Source organism: Heterocephalus glaber, unplaced genomic scaffold (genome assembly GCF_053883595.1).
Source record: "Heterocephalus glaber isolate CG9 unplaced genomic scaffold, H.glaber_assembly_v1.0 deba00001104, whole genome shotgun sequence".
Classification (NCBI taxonomy): Eukaryota; Metazoa; Chordata; class Mammalia; order Rodentia; family Bathyergidae; genus Heterocephalus; species Heterocephalus glaber.
Window position 1 is genome coordinate 4,448,978 of NW_028258193.1, and position 17,672 is coordinate 4,466,649.

The following is a 17,672-nucleotide window of genomic DNA, read 5'->3' on the forward strand; positions in this document are numbered from 1 at the left end:
AGCTGGAAGTGTGAGAGGAGGTGACCAGAATAGAATTGGGAAAGTTCACTTTTACATTAACGAACTACAAATAATGTAGCAGTTTCACTCAGAATTGAGGCTGCCCATATATTGCAGTTTTATTTATTTTTTTCATTTCTGAGGTCCTCATACTTTTTTTTTTCTGGTACCAGGGATTGAACTCAGGACCTTGCACTTGCAAGGCAGGTGGCAGCGGTACCACTGAGCTAAATCCCCAGCCCAGGTCCTCATACTTTTAAACTAAAATGTTAGAATGTGTGCTTTATGCTTTTGTTTCTTCTTACATTTGATGAATACACATTCCCTTTTTTTTGGTACTGGGGATCAAACTTGGGACCTTGTGCCTGCAAGGCAGGCGGCAGCAACACTGAGCTGAATCCCCGGCCCAAACCCCTGAGGTCTCCAGGCTGTGTCCCCAGCAGTCTCCTTCCCCTCACTCCATGCTTAGCAGGGTGAGAGCTCTGGTTGTGAGTGTAAGGAGGCCCCCTGTGTTGTCCCAGACTCTAGGAGAAAATCTGTGTATAATCTCGAGGAGAAGGGGTGTGTTAGCTGAGTGAATCATTTCTTCCATCCTAGTGAGAATTAGACTCCCTGTTTTCTTATAAACTTAGCCATGTCACAGGGGCTTGTCTGTCTCTTTCTCTAGATCCCTTCCTAACAGACTGCTTCCCTGTAAGTATCGCAGCTTTTAAACAATTTTTAATTTTGTGTAAAATTTTGGTAGGCAAGTGCTTTACAGGTGAGCTACATCCCAGCCCTTTTTAAAATTATGTTATTTTGAAACGAGGTTTTACTAAGTTGCCGGGCTGGCCACAGAGTTGAGACCCTCTGGCTCAGTGTCCCAAGTACTGTAGCTGAGACTATACAAGGGTGTGCCACCATGCCCAGTGCAGTCTCCTTTTAAACCCAGATTGGACTTCCTGTCTTGTGTTGAGCAGAAACAAAAGGTGTTCCCTGCTAATTGCATAATCCTCAGCCTCTGCCAAGAGTAAGCAGTTCTGGAGGCGGGCTGTGTTCAGAGCTGCAGCTTTTATCTTTCTTCCGGACTTGGAGCTCCTTCTGTCTTCGTTCACTGCCTCCCTCCCTCTCCCTTGCTGCTTCCCATCTCCCCAGGGCAGAACCCGGGCCACCCTGGATGCTCCCCTCTGCTTTAGCCCAAGCCTGGCATCTCTCTGTCCCAGCTGCCCAGGGCCAGGTGCTGTCTTATTCTATCTCTGCCCCTCCCCTCCAGTGTTGCCCCAGTTTTTCCCGAGTTACTTTCTCTTACCTTGAGGTAGCTTTTAGCATGTTGATCTCTAAGTGCTATGGTGGTGAAGCCTCAGAGCTGCTTTCAGGCTCCCACAGTTGTGTGTGTGTGTGTGTGTGTGTGTGTGTGTGTGTGTTTTCACCCTGCCCGGGGGCAGTCAGCACCCATCTCCAACAAGCTCCTTTCCTTCCTTGGAGCCTTAGCTCGCTTGCTGGTCTCTTAGCTGTTCCCAGCCGTGCCCCCACTTCGGGCCTGGAGTTTCCTTTCCTTTGCACGCTGGACCATACTCATGTCTGAGGACAGCAAGACTTTGATTGGGTTTTGGTTTCTTATTGCAGTGCTGTGGCCCTCAGAATCCTGGGGCCTCTTAAGCGCAGGGATGGCTGTTTGCTGGGGCCCTCCTGTCTGCCTTATGCTTGGCGCATTGTCCCAGCTCACTGAATACTCCTCCCTGGACACTGAGTCCCTTTCTCGGGCTGAATGATTCTGTTTTCATTAATTACACAAGAGTTTCGTCATGTTTTCATCACTTTTCCTAAAAACTGACTGAAGTTCGCGTGAAGTTTGAAATTAAAGCCCTCCATCAGTGACGTGTTTTACTCAACTGTTGTTACAGGCTCAGTGAGAGACCCGCAGGGCCGGTTGTGGCTTGGGCGTCTGTGGCTGTGGTGGGAACTGTCTTCCCAGGCATCGACGCAAGCACGTGGGTGTGTGCGGCGGGGAAGGCACTGCTTTCCTTCGGATGTGGCAGTAGAGGGACACTCGATGCAGGACACTCAGAAGTGGGCAGGTCCTGGGCCACCAGCCAGGAGGGCAGGTGCTGCGGGGGTCAGCAAGAAGGGTGCTGGGGCTCTTAACTAGTTCTCCAGCTGACTGTTGGGGACACTGCCGAGGTCTCTGTCCCCCGCCCTGCAGCAGCCATCGGGGGTCCGGCCCCGTGAGGCTCACGTCAGGGTGTCCCGCTCAGCTCGTGGAGCCAGCAGCTCCGGTGTGATGGGGCCAGATGGGGTGTGCTCTTGCTCACACTGAGTCATGTGGGAGAAATCACAGGGCTGCTAATGAGGTGTCAGAGGGAGCTGAGCAAGGTGCAGTCAGTGAAGACTGGTAATGTGATAGCCTCTGGCCCAGTGTGCAGTGGCGCTCAAGCTGGTTTTTCCATAGGGAGAATGAAGTCATCTAAGGCCCTACCAAGCCAAACAGTTTTCATAGCCAGCAGTTACCTGCGGTGTAGAGAGGCCCAGTGTCACTCGGAGACGGCAGGCTGGAGCCTGACAGCCGGGGGGAAGTGCTGTAGATGCTGCCCAGCACCCCACAGGGGCATGTGTTTCCTGCAGGCTCCACTGCTGACCAGATAATCTTGGAGACAGATCGTTCACAGGTGCAGAATAAGGCTGGACTCACTGGATTTATTCACATAGGTGCAGCAAGATGTAATTTGCCAGGGAGGCCTTAAGTTGGATCTGTGGGATCTTTTCTAAAGGATTCTCAGATTGCTCATTTAAAAATCAAGCCAAGAGCTTACCAGCGGATTTCACCTTCGGTACCGTGAATTGGGTGGATTCACTTTCCCCAAGGTCCCAGCATCCCTGTAGCTCCTGGGCCTGGCACAAGGTGCCCCTCCTTGCCTTCCTTTGAGTCTAGGACCTGCTGAGCCAGGCCTGGGCTTGTTTCCAAGGGGACTTGATAAGCACTGGCTGCACAAGGCCAGCCGCGGATCCGTGGGTGTCCGACCCCTTCTGAGGGGAGCATTGTTCCTCAAGTCCACATTCTGGCCAGGCCCATGCTGTGAACCAGTGTTTCAGTTGTATGTTATTTTCTGGTAACAAGGAAGGCACAGGTGTGGATCTATGCCGGTGGTCATATTGCCCTGAAGACGAGAACACTGAGTGCTGTGTCTGAATTCTGGAGAGGTGAGACAGGTGCACAGGCACCATCCCATGTGCTTCCTTCCTGCTCAGAGTCACGGGCTATGAGCTGTTAAGGGAGAGAGCAGAGAGCCAGCCAGCTTCCTTTAGATGACAGTGCAGAACACCAAAAGATTAACAGTGCTCCAGGTGAGTCCACAGTCCTCCCTCAGTGGCTTAGGTAGGCCTGGTAATTAATTCTTACTCTGCCTGGTCCTGGCTAGCAGCCCTAGGAATCTATCTGTTTCTCAACTAGAGTTCTAACAACCCTGATTTAATCCCTTGGCAGGGCCACAGTAAAACCGAAATCTGTAGATTATTGCTGTGAACTGGTTATTGACAGTTAACACAACTAAAAGATATGAAGAGAGTTCATTGTAAGAATAAAGGCCATGGGCCAGGATGTAGCTCAGTGGTGCCACTGCCTGCCTTGCAGTGCAAGGTCCTGAGTTCCATCCCTGGTACCAAAAATAAAAAATAAAAAAAGAATAAAGGCAGATAACAAGTAAAGTTGGTCATGGTATTCAAAACACAAAGTTTTAGTCAAAGCATAGAATTAGTGGGGAGTACAACTCTCACATGTGGGTAGTAAGAACATTTTAGCAATACAAATTGAACTGTGGAAAACTGATCATTTTTTTTGGTTTGAAAATTTCTCCTATACTACTTATCAATAGTAGCACATCAATTGGACCCAATCATTTCTAGCACCTGTTTTTTTGCTGTTTTGTTTTTGGTACCAGGGATCAAACTCAGGTCCTTGCACTTGCAGGACAGGCGGTGGAACCACTGAGCTAAATCCTCAGCCCTGTTTTTTTTAAATAAAATAAAGGAACAAATGTTTGTTATTTTCCAGGTGTCTGGGGAATTTCAGACACCTTTAGGTGCAAAAGATATTTAGGATTTGACTTGGGGAAGGCAAAACATCAGAAGTTGTTAGGGAACTTTGAACACCCGATTTAAGACAAGGTCATGGGTTACTTAGAAATGTCCACTTAGCCAGCAAATCCAGATAGCTTTGGAATAATATCCATGAGTAGAATAAAAATGTACATTCTTATACTTTATGTCAGTACCTCACAGAAGACATAGCTGCTTATATTAAACTGGGAGTTCAGTGTCCTTCATTTCTTGGAATTTTAGGCATACTCAGTTTATAAGTGCCTGTTTATCACTGTGCCAATCACAATAGAGCTTCTTTAAGAACTGATATAATCTTGTCTGGTAACACATCTCCCTAACAAGCATAATCTCTTTGAGAGCTCCCAGCTAAGTTGCGATTTTAGTACCATAGTGTTGAGCACCCTGCCCTGATGGGCAGTGCTGGGGTGCTGGACTGGGTGCTCACCCTGTGTGCCTTTCATGGAACCTCTTTTACCTGCGGGATGGCCTACTGCCTGGTTGTCCAGCCTGTCATGGGAGGTCCCTCACATGGGAAACTTGTGTATCTATCCTGGTGGATACTGTGCGCTGTTGTCTGATCTGTGTCTGGCTTGTGCCACTTGGCATCACTGTGCTGCCGGCCTGCCCTGCACACTCCTTGGCCTTCCAGCCAGCCTGGGGTGGCCCCTCATTCTTCACATGGGAAGTGAAAAGTCAGCGTTCCCCCACAGTGGGGAGTACGTCCACAGGCTCATTGCTCCTGTGTCCTGGCCAGGGAGGGTGCTGAGTCAGGAGGGTGTTCTCCACTCAGGCCATGAAGGGCAGTCCTAGAGAGTCAGGCAGAGAGCGTGCGGATGGACCCACAGGCAGGGCCTTTCCTGAGGCCCAGGGCATTATCCAGACAGGTTTCCTGTGGGAGGTCATCATTAGTGGGTTTCAAGCAAGCTGGGCGAGTTCTTCCAGTCACACTGACTGAGAGGTGGGCATGGAGGGGGTCTGCACAGGCCAGGCAGGGTGAGGGGCGGTGGGACTCGTCCCGTTGGCATGTGCGGCTTTCCCCTAGGAGGACACTCCCTGGGAGGAGATTGTGTAGGGCAGACATCGGAGTTGGCCACACTGGAAACTGGGAGAAGGGGTGCAGACGTGGAACCTGCCTCGGTCTGAGTGGCTGAGCACCGTTTCTTTCTGTATGAGAAAGTTAGGGTTGAGAGAGGCGCCGTGGCAACATGGAGTTGTCAGTACTCACTGTGATGGCCTTCCAGGCGTACGGGCGTCTGTAAGCATCCAGACAGGTGCAAAGAAGGTGTAGCTTCAGCTCTAAAAACTCAGTCGGGTTAGGCGTAACAGAAACACAAAAGTCAGTCCATACATCTACTTTCTGGTGCATGAAGTCCTTAGTTCTTTTGAGCTCAAAGTAGAGAAGCAGACATACTGAAGAATTAAGCCGAGTCTTATTTTTACCAACGAAGACAAGATCTCCATAAACTATGCACCCATTTACTGAGATCATTAAATGATCAGACTGTGAAGCCAAGAGAGGCTGGCACCAGAAATCAAGAAGAATGGAAATCCAGTTCTCACTGTGCCACCAACAGAGGGGAGTCTGGAGCACAGGACAGGAGCCAGGCTCTGTGGTGAGTCCCTGACGTCCCGCAGGAAGGAAGCACTAAGGACCACTGTGGCCGACTCCCCTAGACCAGAAAGCAAGGTCAGGTCCACAGCACCCACTCTGAGAGAGACAGGTGCACAGCTACAGCTGTCCTTGCTGCCCACTCATGGGAGCATGGTCCTTCACGAGGAGTTTCCCGAGGAAGGAGGGTCCAGGGCTTTGTGGAGCAGGTGGACCAGAGTCACTTAGAGTCTCCTGGGGAACATGAGGGAGCTGGCCATCATTCTGAGTCCCTGCCCAGAGAGAGAGTGCAGGTAGTGTGGTCCTTTGGATGAGCCTCTGCCGAAGGCATAGAGCACTAGGAGAGTTTTTACCAGGCTCTGTTTCCCAAGAGCCTGCTGCTCAGGGAGTGCTCAGCTTTGCCATGAAGAAGCAGTTGTCAGCAGGGCAGGAATGTGCCTCCTGCCCATCCACATCTCAGTTGTAAAGATCTGTCAGACTTTTAGACATTTAATATCTTGGTCCTTATGAAAGTTAACTTGTGATTTGCTCTTTCCTGATGTTAAACAAGGTGTACTGATTCTCAGTAGGGTTGTGCATTATGGCTACCATCTTACCCCGCAGGTTTAATTGGAGTGGGGTAGTGAAATTGGGTTGCCATATCATTCAAGAGAATAAACTTTATTCGCTTTTTAAAAATGTGACAGCAATGAAACTCGAAGTTTTAGATGGTCGAAGCTTAAATAGCATTCTGACCTTCTGAAAGAAATAGAGGCTAGGGGTTTCTGGGGGGAGGGCACTAGGAAGGCATTTGATCAGCCTTCACCTCAGATTGACCCAAACCTTGAACACTGACTGCATTCTTTCACCCCTGTCATGGACCTGCTTGGTTTCACTGTGGAACTCACAAATCACAGTGTTTAGGGTCTTCCTGACCTGGTCAAAGTGAGACCGTTCAGTGGTCCATGGAAGCCTTCATACATTTAAGATGTGAGAGGATATGGCACATCAGGGGGACCATTAAGATGACCATCAGGAGGCTGAGCCCAAAAGACTGAAGTGTATTCCTTACTGTGAGCCAAACAAAATGAAACATGTCAAACTCAAGGCAACATAGACAGTTCAGTAGTGTCTGCACCCAACTAGCCATGGTCTGTGCAGAGTGTGATGGCAATAAGGACTATTACTGCACTGTCCCATGGCCTGATTCAAAGAGGTATCCAGTTGCTTTGTGGCCTGGTAACACAAGCCATGGTAACCTGGACTCACTAGAGGAAACATTAAGATGAGGAAATCTTGGAAACACAAGCTTGTTATCCACTGTTTAGGGTACTTGGGTTTGATTCCTGGGTTGATGCTTGTAAATTGCTTATGGACAGTATTCAGAACCCTTAAGAAATGATTACTTCTCAGAAGTGTCTTCCAGGTGTAGCTGGCTTCGGGGTTTTGTTTTGGTTTTGTTTTTTTGGTACCAGGGATCAAACTGGGGTCCTTGCGCTTGCGAGGCAGGTGGCAGAACCACTGAGCTAAATCCTGGCCCATAAGGCTTTGGGGTTTTGAGTCAGTTGTAAGATTCTACCTTTTGGATTTATTGGGGATGAGAAGTTTCTGCCTACTTTTGGCCAAGCTGCCAGTTCTTTGGCGCTGGCCTATGGGGATTTTTTTAAAGACCCTTAGGCAATCTCAGTCTCGGTATACCAGGAGGAACAACTGGTTAGCACAATTAGGTCACCTTGGCTAAAGTAGTGCAATCAGCAATAACAATAGCATTAAATACAGCCTAGAAAATGACAAACTGTGGTAACTGTTAATTTGCCACCTTTAACCATATGAACTAGATTTGTGGTCATATAACGAAGTCTAGAACGAATCTGAAAATTGTATGCAATGAATAAGGCTTTAATATGGCGATTTTTACCTTTAAGGGAGCCATGATTTAATAGGAGTGGGGGTAGGGCAGAAATAGAAGAGGAAGAGATCAGAACCAAGACAAGAAAACGGGTGAAGACAGGTGGGAAAGAGAAAAGGAAGAACATTTTTTAAAGAATAGAACACAACAACAAAAAGAAAACATGTTCAAATAATCGAGAAAAAAAACAACAAGAACCAGAAAGGAGAAAAAAAAGGAAAAAAATCCAATTCAAAGTGTGTGTCTCTGCTGTCGCTGGTAGGCAACACAGGCAAACAGAGTCCAGAGCCAAACTGGTTAATCCCAGCAAGCCAGCCGCAGCTTCACGGTGGGGCAGTGGGTATCCCGGGCAGCCTGCCCCTGTAGTTCCTCTGAGGTTCAGGCTGTTCCTGGCTGTGAGGCTGGAACCAGATTCCTTGAGCCTACAACAGTCTGTGTGCCTCCTGCCAGCTTGAACTCCACTCCCTGACCTCCTGGTGATGCCCTCAGCACCTACAGCGAGGCACCAGGCGCCATTAGATGGAGTCTGCCCATGGCTGTTCTGAGTTCCAAGCTCAGTCGGCCCCTCTCCAAGATGGCTACCAGCCAGTCACCCTCTCCTGGGTGACACCTGAGCCCAGATACCTCACCAGCCGCCGAAGTCCCCTGCGTCCACTGCTCTGTTCCACTGGTGCACTTCTCCGTGGAGGCTTCTGGGCTTGCCCGCAGTCACTTCCCCTGCCAAGGCGCCAGGCTCTGGGAGAGAGTGCTGCTCGGCACCTCCCTCCTCTCATTACAGTCTCTCTCTTCACTCCCCGTGGAGTTCAGTTCTCGCCTCAGATCCTTCCCAGGTCCCAGAGACCCACTTCCTTCTTTTCCTCCTTCTCCTCCTCACTCCGCACCGCTGGATTCCAGTGTCAGGACACCAAACCTTGGGGAGGCTTTCTCTGCTGCTCACCACTCCGCCATCTTCCCGGAAGTCTTTCTATTTAGGGTAATTGAAAACCAACTGTTAGTTGCTGCCTTTAGTACATCATGTCTTTCTTTTTCTTGATAATTTCTTTAATCTATTTGATAGCCATGTCTAAAGAAACATCACTGTCAGCACCTTTTAAATTAAGCTTTCTGTAGTAGCATTTAAGGGAAAAGATAGGTACAATGTTCACTTTTGTTCAGTATAAAACACACGCCCCCAGCATAAGGGAAAAGGAGACCAAAAGCTGTGTGGTGCTCCATTAAATGATTTTGTTTAACTCATGTGTTATCATCCATGGTGACTCCTACCCATCAGAACCATGGTTTCTCCCTGTAAGACCGAGGGCCTTACCAAACGCTCCGAGGAGCTGACTGCAGCGAAGAACACCCAGGAAGGAACATACCAGACAAGTTGGAAAGTAAAACAGACCTTTATTAGTCTGGCCAGACGGCACTCCCAAAGCAAAATAGCTTAGAGAGGCAACTGGCTCAGAGTCCGAGGCTGTTCTTATAGGGGGTTGAGGGGGATGTTAACATATAGAATTAAAGAAAAGGGGACAAAGGTTAGTGGTCGACTGTCATGTATTGATGGTCAGCAGACATTTGCAGCTTGTTCTATAGATTTTGGTGTCCGGAACATTAGTTCGGGGCAAACGAGGAGTTGAGTAGTTTACTTTGGGACTTTAGGTCTGTTACAGATTTTTATCTAGTGTCCCAAAACTAACAAGCATCTTTATCCATTAACTCACATTTAATCACAATGGGGCTGGAGAAAAGGAACAAAGGTTATGCAGTCCCACATCCCCAGTTTATGGGTTAGTCTCAAATCCAAACCATCAATACGCCACAGCGGCCAGGACTGTGTCCCTAGAAGCCCCACTGAAATCTTTCCTCAGTGCCATGTAGAAACGAACTTATGGTTGTAAACCCAACAGTCAGTCATGCTGGGTTGGTTTGTTTGTTTGTTTTTGCTGGAGTGTAAGCCTTGCCTGAAGCCATTTACAAATTGTGGTCCCATTGCTGATATTGTGGGAAACACGCAAGAATTAGGACAACTCTCCAAACCAACCTGTGTTTTCAGCCAGATCTCGGAGTTCAGAGTGGAGCCCGTTAGTGAACAAGGCAGACAACAGCTTCCATGCCACCTGGGATACCTTTCACTCTTATCTGGAGCTTAAGATTTTGGCCAAGGCCGAAGGGAGGATCAAGAACCAGGCCCCAATCTGAGGGCCCAATTTCCCTCATCTTTTAGCTGAAAAACTAACTAAAAGCTTCATAAATTCAGAGTTGGCAGAAGAAGACAGATAAAGTACAGTTGCATTTGGAGTCAGTTTAGACTTTCAAAACCCCCTGCACGTCAGTTGTTCATGGGGCATTCAAGATTTCTTTTCCCCCTTCCTCCCTCCCAACCACCCCATAGTTGAACAGTTTGGTTTAGGCTAAATCCTCCCCACTGTAACTCTGTTATTCTGGGAAAGACTCACCTGCTTCTCGAGTTCTGTGCCAAGAGGAAAGCGTTGCAGGCTCTTGCTTCCAGGTGAACCTGTCCCTCCCGTCTTCTTGTTTCACTCTCCTCTGCTGTGGTGTGGACCAAATATGCCCCCCAAAAGGTTCCTGTGTTCAAACAGGGGGCTCTTAGAACATGACAGGGTCACGAGGGTGCTGCTTCCATCGTGGCTCCATCGCTGGGAAAATTCATGGCTGAGTGGGTTGTTAGGAATTGGGGCCCAACTGGAGGATGTGGGTCACTGGGTGTGTGACCCAGAAGAGCTCATCGCTCGACTTGGTCTCTCTCTCCCTCCTCCCTCCCCCCTTTCTTCCTCCTTTATTCCCAGCTGCCGTGAAGAGAGCAGCTTCACTCCACCACCCCCTTCCATCCTGATATTTCTGCCTCACCCAGGCATAAAAGCAGTGGAGCCTCTGAAGCCATGATAACCAAAATAAACCTTTCCCCTTTAAGTTGGGTTTTCTTGGGTATTTTTTTCACAGAACAGAAAGCTGGCTAACATATCCACCTACTGAACCTAGTCCAGTTTCTTCCTACCCCATCAGACATTTTAAGTCCTTTAACTTGATCCAATCTAATTAATGATCAGAATGCAATCCAATCCTGAAATGTGTGTGGCCCAAACGTTGCTCAGAGAAGCTCAGAGAGCTTGAAACAGAAGGACATGGAGCTGGAAGCCAGGAGAAGACTGACCCAACCCAGTACCAGGAGAGAACAGTGGGCACCTTGGGCCTGCTGGGCCTTTCATTTGGTCCCTTGAGACTCCGGGGTTGCCTGGTGTCTCTGGTAGACCCCATCTCTGACACCAGACTGTTAAAATTAAAGTTTTAGACATAACCAGTTCAACAGAGTTTCCCAGAACAGCGAACCATTTGTGGCTTGGGCAGCGCTTGGACCCAGGAGCTGCTCTACGAGCTCCTCTCTGCACCAGGGGCAGGCAGCATCTTGGACATAAACAGGAGCAAGTGTTAGCAGGCTGCGTGGTCCCAGCCTGGCGACTGCCTCACTGAGCATGGCCTGAGCGACTGCTGCTGCACTTAGCTGTGACTCGACTTTGTTATGGAAGTTTGCTCCATAACATCATCGCAGATCTACCACTGGGTTAGATCGCAGTTCACTGTGTGAGATCTCAAGGTACAGGGGCCTCCTCGGGGCAGCTGTAATCTAATTCAACAATTGCAAAAAGAGATTAGCAGGGCTGGGGATGTAGCTCAGTGGCACCACATCTGCCTGGGAAGCACAAGGTCCTGAGTTCAATCCCAGGTACCAGGGTGGGGAGGGGGGAGATTAGCAAACTGGATCCTCAGCTGTCTCTAACCAGAGAGACAAGATCTCTGCGTTGCTTTAGTTCCTCTGTGCAGAGTCCCAGGTGACCAGAATGAGATTCCCCAGCATTGCAGTGACCTGAGCTTTCTCCCTAGGCCCTGCCACTTCCAAGTCCTGCCCTCCCTATACCCCACTGGGACCAAAAGCTTAACACGTGGCCCTTGTGGGTATTAATGACCCATACTGTACCAGACAGGGGAGTCAGCTGAACCTCCGCTGGGGGGATCTTGTGTTTCTGTACACAAGAACTATTTGCATAACTATCAGTTTCCTACAACTTACAAAGTTGTAAAATAGCTCAGAAAGAGTGATAGGCATAAACCCCCTAGAATGTAAGTAAACAGTGCAAAAAGGTTCACTGTTCCTCTCCAGCCTTGATTTTACAGCAGTTACCTTTTTGGCTGTATTTACCATATCACATATGCTATTTTCCCATCCATCATTTTTAAATTCATTTCCAGGTAGCTTCAGACATCCATACCTGCCATATTCTTAGGAGCTTCCTTGATTAATCAAAGACTCATACTGGATATGTTTTCATATATCCCTCACTTGCAAGATGTGCTTACTGCATTACAGATCACCCTTTCCATTTCACCATTGCGTTTCAGGCCGGGGCCCATCCGCCACACGGGGCATTTGCTCGCTTCCTCTGGCTTCCCCAGCTGGACCGCATCGAAGAGGCTTTAAGGGCTTTCAGCTCTGAAGCCCCCACCACCTCAGTAGCTGTCTGTCCTCTTGCTTTTCCATCTTTTCTCCCCAAAGAAACTTTTTTTTTGTTGTACTTTAAAAAAAAAAGAAGCTTTTGTCTTTTCGATTTCTTATCAGACATCTGCAAGACAGAGGATATAAATGCACAGTGTTAGTTTTTACTGTATTCTTGTCTTCTGCATATTTTTTTCTCTCCACTTTGGGATTGGAGTTCCCCTGTCAAAGGTTTCTCTCCTTGAGCCTGGTCTGGGATGTGAGGCAGGCTTCGGGTGGACTTGGAATCACGCCCGCACTGACACAGGCCCCGGCATGGTTCTCTTGCTTGGACCATGTTAATGGCTGTGGTCGTAGAATGTGTCGTAGAATAGGTTAATAGATGATATGAAATATATGTGTATATATAAAGTAGGTATATAAAGACGGATCAGTAGACATCAACTTTTATTCCCTATTTTGTATTGCTCATTTATAATGGAGAGCTAACAAGTATTTTCTTACTGTCCGCTAGGCGCTGTTCCAAATTCTGGCCATAAAGTAGGAAACAAAGTTCCTGCATGTGCGGACTCGCCTTGTGTTTCTGAGGGAGGGCGGAGGACAGACAGTGAGAGATGAACGCACACAGGGCGCGGTGTGGGGTGTCGGGTGCAGGTGTTGAGCAGGGAGGAGGGAGGGTGGGTGGAGCGCCGTGGAGCTGCGGCCAGAGGGTCTTCCGCGTGGGGAGGAGCTCAGACTGGGCGTCTGCCCGGGTCACCTGTGGGGTGAGGACCGAGAAGAGCCTGCGAGCCTGCGCCCAGGGAAGTGGCCTTCAGCCTGCCGAGCAGAGTTGCGGTACCAGTGAGGCTGCGGAGGCAGTGGGCTGGGGAAAGGAGCAGCGCTGGGTTCTCTGTGCCCGCGCTGTGCTGTGTGGCGGACACGGCTGTTCCGACCGCGTGGGGTACAGCTCCGAGGCCGTGCGTGTGCGCACGGTGTTGCGCAGCCTCGCCACTGTCTGTTCTCAGACCTTTGCCTCAGCCCCAGCTGGGCCTCTGTCGGCCTGGCCTGTGTCAAAAGCCGCCCCCGCCCGCCTGGCCCCGGTAGCTCTCGTCCTCTCTGCCCTTGCTGAGGGCCCTTCCCAGGACCGAGTGGACAGGAGTCTGGGTGTCTGGCCCTGCGCGTCCGGCTTCTCCAGTAGCACGGCGTGCTCCGCTGACCTTCCTGTGCGTGGCTGCTCCCTCGTCCCGGGGCCGGGGCTGGGCCGTGCTGTGAAATCCAGATTCCGTGTTGGGAGGCGGGGCCTCGGACAGGTGATCGGGCGGCCCGGTGGCGCACGCCGTGATCCTGGCCCGAGCCTGGGACTCACTCTCCAGCACAAAACACTTATGAAACTGAAAAATAAATAGCCATCCTGAATGGATGAGTCTTGTCATCGTGGGAGGGCGTTCTTTATCACAAAAGGGGGTTTTCATGAAGGTGAGTTAAGCTCTCCCGAGACACAGCACGGCCCCGGCCAGGTGCTGGCGCCTTGGCCTTAGCCTTTCCGGTCTCCAGAGCTGCGGAAAGTCAATCGCTGCTCCTTCCGGATAGCCCGGCCTGACCTTACAGCGTCATGGAACACAGTGGGACCGGCGGCTGCCTCTCCTGGCTGCTCAGGGTAGTGCTCCAGCGAAAATTCAGCGCAGGTCTCGGGGCCTCGGTCCTTTTGTCCTGTGCGGAGGACGGTACTGCCAGTCCATGGTGGTTCTTCCTTCCACCTGCTGAGCAGCCACCGAACTGTTTCCTGCAACACCTGGCTGGTCTGCAGCCCCTCCAGCAGCACGCTCAGCTTCCAGCTTCTGCACATCCACCAGCGCTAGTTACCCCGCTCCGTCCGTCTGTCTGCTTTTAAATATGCAACCCGGAGGTACGGAGGGTGCTCTCCCGGAGGCCGTGATGGAAGCCCCGTGACTAGTGATGTGGGCGTCTGTTCCCCCGCTTAGTGCTCATTGCTTACTTTCTTCGGGGAAATGCTTATTCAAATGGTTTGCGCACTTTTCTTTCCCTTCTGCTTGTTCACTTTTTTTTTTTTTTTTTCTTTTTTTTTTGGTACCAGAGATTGAACTCGGGTCCTTGCGCTTGCGCAGCAGGCGGCAAAACCACTGAGCTAAATCCCTGGTGCTTGTTCAATTTTTAAATTGGGCTTTGATTTTTTTATTGAGTCATAGGAGTTTTTATATATTCTGAATATTAAGCCCATGCCAGATACACGGTAGCAAACGCTTTCTGCCATTCTTTAGGCTCTTCTCACTTTCCTAATAGTGTTGATAATATCTAATGTAGCTTTTTTATGTTTTTGCCTGTTCTTTTGGTGCCTTATTTAAGGAACCATTGCCTTTTTTCTCCTAAGAATTATATAGTTTTCAGTCTTAGATTCAGGGATTTGCTCTGTTTTGAGTTAACTTTTATATGTGGGTTAGGTAAAGGTCCAGCTTCACTCTTTTCCATGCAAATATTGGTTTTCCATCATCCTTTATTGGAGATAGTGTTCTTTACCCATTGAACAGTCTCGGTGTCCTTGTCAGAACAATGGGCCATCGATGCAAGAGTTTGTTTCTGAGCTTTCAATTCTGTTCTGTTCTGTCCTTCCACCCATCTGTCCCTGTGCCTGTGCCTGTGCCATATAGTTTTGATTATGTAGTGTTGCACTGAGGTTTGCAAGTGGGAATTACGAGTCCTCCAACCTTGTTATTCACCTTCAAGATTGTTTTGACTGTTTGAGATTCCCTGGAATTCTGTATGAATTTGGCTCTGGATTTTTCCATTCCTGCAAAAACAAGAAACGAAAGCACCATTGAAATTTTGATAGGGTTTGCACTGAGTCTGCAGATTGCCTGGGGTAGTACTGACATCTTAAAAAAATTAAGTCTTTCAATGCATGAGTGTAGGATACGTTTCTATTTATTTGAGTCATGTTTAATTTGTTTCAGCAACTTTTTTTTTTTTTACTTTCAGCACATAACTCTTACAAATTTATTACTAAGTATTTTATTCTTTTTTGATGCTATTATAAGTGGAATTGTTCGTTTCATTTCCTTTTCAGATTCTTCATTACTAATTTATAGAAATATAACTGACTTTTTTTTCCTTCAATTCTTTTATCGGTACATTTCAGGTATACAATACGTTTACATTTATCATTGGGTGCTTGTACCTGTACATGATGGATCATGGTTCTTATTTTTTCCCCATTACCTGTGCGCCCTTCACCCCCTCCACCCTTCCCTATTTACAAAGACTTTGTTTCCATTGTTTTTCTTTTCTCATAATTTTTCCTTTCCCTTCTTTCCTTTCCCCTTCCCCTCCCACCACCCCTATCCCTTTGGACCTTTTCTTCCTATTTCAGATTATCAATTATTCATTTTACTCATTTTAATCCTTATCTACACTTTCAGTTTCTCACACTAGAGAAACTATTCGGTATTAACACATGTGTGTCCTATTTATTTCACTTAGGAGTATGGGCTCAATATGCATCCATTTAGCTGTAAATGACTAATTTCTCATTCTTTATGGCTGAATAGCATTGCATTTTATGAAAAAACCATATCTTCTTTATCCAGTCTCCAGTTGATGGGCATATGGGCTGTTTCCAAGCTTTAGCTATTACAAACTGTGCCCCTATAAAGATGGGTACACATATATCTCTGTGGTGTGATTCTTTTAATTCTTTTGGGAAGATAACCAGCAGGGGAATAGCTGGGTCAAATGGGACCTCCAGCCCTAGTTCTTTGAGGTATCTCCATACTGATTTCCACAGTGGTTGCAGCAGTCTGCACTCCCACCAACAATGGAGAAGGGTTCCTTTCTCCCCACACCCCTGCCAGCATTTGTTATTGGTTGATTTCTTGATAGCAGCCATTCTTTCTGGGGTGAGGTGGAATCTCAGCGTTGTTTTCATCTGCATCTCTCCAATGACCAGTGATGGTGAACATTTTTTCATGTATTTATAGAAATACAACTGACTTTTGTGTGTTGACTTTGTATCTGACAATTTTGTTGAATTTATTAGTTTTCATAGTTTTTCTGGATTCCTTGGGATAGTCTGCATATAAACCATCTCAGCTGTGAGTATAGTTTGACTTCTTCATTTCCAGATTGGTTCTCATTTCTCTCTTTTTCTTACCTAATTGACTGGTGAGAGCTGTGATTTTGTTTTGGTCATGTTAAATTTGAGACCTTGACTAGACTCTATTGGAGATGTCCAGTAGGCAGCGTGCTGGAGTCTGGAGTCAGGGAGGCATGTGCAGATCTGAAGTTAGGAAGCATCGGGCCCCACTTGGCAAGCAGGGGGTGAGCAGGGAGGCACAGTGTTGGCAGGGCAGGGACCCGGAGGAGCTGGGTCTGCACTTCAGGGCCAGATGCTTTCCTTCTCCCTTGATGTCGCCCCAGAGAGGAGTAGCACCCACTGAGAGAACACCACAGGCCTCTGGGGGGTGTCAGATCCCTGGGACTGTGCAGGTCCACACCGGAGTGGCCTGGAGGCGTAGGGTCAGGCTCAGTGTGAGCCTCATCTGCTGACCAAGGTGCCCAGAGAGGCCTGGTCTCCAGCCCTGACCAGCGCCACGCAGGGGCTGCTCGAGTGTGGTGTCAGAGCGTGAGAGCCAGTAGGTGCGTGTTCCAGAGGACGGCTGCAAAGACAAGGAGCAGTTGTCTGTTAGCTCATCTGTCACTCCTCAGATTTCTTCCTTTTTTGAGACAGAGTCTAGCTGTTTAGTCCAGCCTAGCCTCAAACTTAGGAATGACCTGCGTCAGCCTCCTGAGTGCTGGGATGCAGAGTTCTCCCTCAGAATGTCTTTTTGATTTCGTGTTCCCTCTGCACTCTTTGTTCTCTGCCTTCCCCAAATACACAGTGCACCTCTCCAAGTCAGGGGCTCTGTCAGCCTGCTGCCCTTTGGCGCCTTTTGTTCTTCTGGTTTAGTGCGTGTGACCATTCAGGATCCGAGGGCGTTCGCGGGGCGAGTCACTGCTCACACTGCAGTTGGCTGCACCTGAAGTGCTCATACAGAAGTGCGTGAGGAGTGTGAGCTCATTAGATGCACATGCATGCCCATAGAACGCACATCAGGCTGCATATTACCAAATCATTAATAAATAGTCATTTCTGGCTGATAGAATCACAGCGCATTCATATTCATGTTTCTAATATGTATGTTTCAATACCATTCACATTTTTGCATTCAACATGCATTTCTTACTAAATAAAAAGTATTTAAAAATCTCTTAAGAAACTGCACAGTTCCAGATAATAGCAGATGCCAGCACAGGAAGTGGGTCGGTGCTTCGTGCAGTGCGGCTGGACTTGCTGGACCACTCGGGAGAGGCATGCCTGTGTCTGGGATGGGTACACAGGGCTGCCCGCGGGGCGGGGTTAGGAACAGGGACAGGGCCGGGGCCGGGCCGAGCTGAGCATCACGATGTCCTGCCTGTCCTCTCCTCATGGCGGAGACCCGCTGGCTGACTGGCGAGCGCTTTTACCTTGCGTCTCCATTATTTTGGGTTGGTTTTGGAATAGTATCAAATTTCTATCTCTTGGGCTATTTTTTCCGGGAATATAAAGATTTTTTTCTTTGATATATGCTTAAATGCTT

At 48.6% G+C, this 17,672-nt stretch overlaps 1 protein-coding gene across 3 annotated transcripts in view; it reads left to right on the forward strand.

Annotated features, from left to right (window-relative positions):
- The window catches only part of Mcph1 (microcephalin 1), a 183,039-nt gene that overhangs the window by 45,163 nt on the left and 120,204 nt on the right, over positions 1 to 17,672 (forward strand). The gene's annotated exons all lie outside the window — the stretch shown is intronic.